Below are 4,020 nucleotides of genomic sequence, written 5' to 3' on the forward strand. Positions count from 1 at the left end.
TGTTTTTACATAATTTGAGAGTTGCAACTTTGAGCTCGTTTTGGTCTGATACTGGTCTGTGTTTGGCAGAATTTGGGCTTGTATTTGGACAGGTTTGGGCTTAGGTTGAGTCTCAAAATTTGGCAACACTAGTTGTTAAGTATTCCCCCATAGAGTCAGCCGCCTGTAGTACCTCAGCAGGCTGTTAGGAGCTAGTTCAATATGCACGCTAAGCATTTTAGTGTGGTGGTGCATACACAAGCACTGAAATATGTTCGTCTAACAACTGATGCATGGTACTTGGCAGAGATGGATCAGCTCTTTACAGCAGGATCATTAACCCACCTACACCTCTCTCTCGCTTTCTGAAAGGAACATTTAACCAATATGTCACGCACAAGTCTCTACAATTAATTTCTCTCTCACTCAAACTAATCACTTACTACCTTTACGGTTAATGTTACCAACTCTCTTCGTCGTCGGCAATTACACCTATGTATTGCAGCGTTTTCTTTTACTTTCTCCAGCAGAAGCCCTGAGGCTTTGTTTTTTCTCAAAACCTTGAGATGCGTTCAGCAGGCGGTCATTAATTCTATTCCTGTTTAGAACACCGTCGTTATCAAACGGTTAGTATAAAACGATCATTGTTGGGTTAATATTAAAATGTTAAATACAGTCAAACCATAGATAATCGTACCTTTTGCGGGTCAAACATACAAGAAAGTGCAGTCACTGAGAACTAACTGCTATTCTACAATAAAAAAAATTGCCAGAACACGTACTCCGGCTAGAGTGGTTCTTAAAACGATCTGTATCGAATGGAGTCAGAGCTCCAGTGGCGCAATCGGTTAGCGCGCGGTACTTATACAGCAGTACAATGCAGAGCAATGCCGAGGTTGTGAGTTCGAGCCTCACCTGGAGCACATTCTTTTTTAAATATTACATTATTGTACTGTTTTTAAATATTTCATTTGTACGAATTTGTCGCGGAATGTCTTTCTAACAGAACATGAACAATTTTACGATATAATCATGTGGAGAAGAAACAGGAATAGAAGCCTTCACGTGTCCTGAACAAACTGACACGGCGCTTTCGTACGTCGCATGACAGCTTCCCACTAAACTACCATTTTATATTCATTTAATAGCCATGCATAAAATAAGTGTAACATTTAAAGTACTGCTGCCAGTAAGAATTACTCACAGACAAAACTCCGTATGGAGATAGTATTTGACTCCTGAAAGAATTAAATGCAAATAACTCTGCCTGTGAAGCAAACAACGTGAAGAACGGTAGTTCCAAAAATACATGATATCTGTTTTTTTTTTAAAGACTGGTTCCTGGTACGAGAAAATGCATAGAGTACAACGACTCACAATAAAGGGCGATATATTCAAAGATGGCTGTTTCGTACACTTCAGATAAAGCATACTAAGCGGACATTCGTCTATCTTCTGTTTTCATGGCACAAAATGGCGCCGTAACCAAAGAGCTAAAGTAGGTAACCCTTCCGGGTGCAGTAGAGGAGGGGAGAGAGTGGGGTTTGTTTTAAGCTACTTCGAAAATACTAGTTTAACACTGGATGATGGAGTTTCCAGAAACACACGGAGCCCTGTGTTACGACGACACTCACCTCACCCATATCTCAGTAGCCACATTCCTAGTTTCGCACGTCACGAGCGCTAGTTTTCCTTGGCTAATTTATGCCCATTTATTTTAGACATATCTAGTAGAGGAAGTGAGTGAGGTCTATTCTAGTGTTGTGCAATATTTGGCATCTCCCTGGGACTCTGTATCTCCTATTCTTCGGCTGTCTTCGTAAAATAAACTCCTCCCTGTGAGCAACAGACAGAACAGCGCATCACTTCTCTAGGGATTGTTATGGGTCACACGGTCCTTAGTAGAAATACATCAATTACATAATAAAATAAACACAACTAACAAACAGCGTTAAGTGGGGGAGACAAACGTACCATAGTACTTCTCCAGGAAGTTATGGGATAACTGGTCCTTAGTAGAAATAAATAAATTACATAATGAAATAAGCACCACTGACAACTTTTAGGGGCATATCTTTTTGCGCCGGATTTGCGTCATCTTTTTGACAAATCCGGCACAAACTTAACTCAACATTTATATTTTGGAGCTAGACATGTCTAGCTCTAAAATATTGAAGTTAAAGTCATTTTTTGCTTGCGGAAAACTACCTTGCATCAATGAGATGCAAGGTAGGGGTTCCCAGGCAAAAAATGACTAATGTCCCAGCGCCTTATTTATCCTCCTGTGCAAAAATCACATACGGGAGGAGGAGGACTTTAAATAATGGCGCTAAGCATGTTTGCGCCATTATTTAACACCTGGGAATGGGCAGGGGTTAGGGGACCTGTGGGCCTTTTTCTATGGTCAGAGACCATAGAAACAGCCCACAGGTGCCCTTCCCTGCCCCCAGGGACACCCCCACCCACCTGCACCCACACCTGGAGGACACCTAAGGATGGGGGGATCCATCCCAGCTAAGTCGACGTAAGTATTTTTTATTTTTTTTCAAAGTGCCATAGGGGGGGCCTAACTTGGGCCCCCTACATGGCACTGTGCCCAATGGCCATTCCCAAGGGACATAAGTCCTCTGGGCATGGCCATTGGGCTGAGGGGCATGTCTCCTGTCTTTACTAAGACAGGAGTCATGTCCATGGGGGTTATGTGTAAAAAAAAACGACACTTGGCAGCTTACAGTCATTTTTTTTTTTTTACTCTAACCTGACTAGCGCCATTCTTTCATGCACAACCTCCAGTTTTCCCTACGCCACCCCTACCTGGTTAGTGCCATGTATTTTGACGCTAATCGGGCTTTAGCGCCAGCTTGTGCCATTCCTTAAATATGGAGCCCAGCTGGCATCCTGGAATGGCGCTAGCTGGCGCTATACTTTTTGACACAAACCTGCGCAGGTTTGCGTCAAAAAGTATAAATATGGGCCTAAGTGCGGAGAAAGACATGCAGTAGTAGTAGTACATGTTTCACTAAATACATTCAATAGTAAGATTGCCACCGTACAGATATTTTACCAGCCTGCCATGTACTATTCCATAAAAAATGTTTAGAACAAACAAAAAATGAAATCCTGTTTTTTCGTTTGAAATTTAAACCTAAAGTAGAAGACACATATTGTTAGAACTGGGGTCTCTGGTTGGAAGTCAGTATGCACTCTGTCCAAGCAGGGACGCTCACTTTAGTCAGGGCAGTGGAGATACACAGATAACCCCTGCTCACTTCCTTGGTAGCTTGACACAAGCAGTCAGGCTCATCTCAAAGGCAAGGTGTAAAGTATTTGTACCAACACAAACAGTAACACAGTGAAAACACCACAAAAGGACTCAACACCAGGTTCGAAAATAGCCAATAATTATCTAAGTAAAACCAGGCCAAAACGACGAAAATCCAACACACACAAACAAAGTTATGAATTGTTAAAGGTTAAACTTCAATATAGTGCTTAGAAACACAAATGCTTCGAACTGGTGATATCATGCAGTCGTGACAGAGTAGTTCCTAACAATCCGACGCTAATGGTGCCGGTCACGGAGTCACACGGACCCCCAAGTACAGTACCTTGTGGAAATGAGGGAACAAGCCGGTGCACGGAGTCGGGGATCGAGGCGTTGCTGGATCTGGTGTGGTGTTGGTTCCAGTGCTCTGCAGCGGAGGCGGCGGCGGTGCGAATCTTTGGATCCACGCACTTCTAGCGGAGTCGATATCCGGTGGTCACGACGTGGTGCAGCGATGTCGGGTGTCACGGATGTCGGTGACATGGCACTTCGGGACTCACGGAGTTGTGGACTTCGGCGAGGCTGTGGTGGTGTCGCGCCTGCGGGGTCATCGCACTCCAGCAAGACTACAGCTTCAGTTGCAGGCAGCATCACAGGATCTGTGTACTTGGTCCTTCTTGGTTTTTCACCAGTTTCTCCTTTAGGGGTCCCAGGGACTGGATTAGGCACCACTTGGCAGGGTAGGAGTCTTAGCAGAGAGTCTTAGTCCTGGCAGA

The 4,020-nt window shown here is 43.9% G+C and overlaps 1 non-coding gene across 1 annotated transcript; it reads left to right on the forward strand.

Moving 5' to 3' along the window:
* Nucleotides 1–808: 808 nt before the first annotated feature.
* On the forward strand, nucleotides 809–902 carry TRNAI-UAU (transfer RNA isoleucine (anticodon UAU)). The gene is made up of 2 exons: nucleotides 809–846; nucleotides 867–902. It is a non-coding gene; the product is annotated as a tRNA-Ile (tRNA).
* The last annotated feature ends 3,118 nt before the right edge of the window (nucleotides 903–4,020 follow it).

Source organism: Pleurodeles waltl, chromosome 5, assembly GCF_031143425.1.
Source record: "Pleurodeles waltl isolate 20211129_DDA chromosome 5, aPleWal1.hap1.20221129, whole genome shotgun sequence".
NCBI classification, from domain to species: domain Eukaryota; kingdom Metazoa; phylum Chordata; class Amphibia; order Caudata; family Salamandridae; genus Pleurodeles; species Pleurodeles waltl.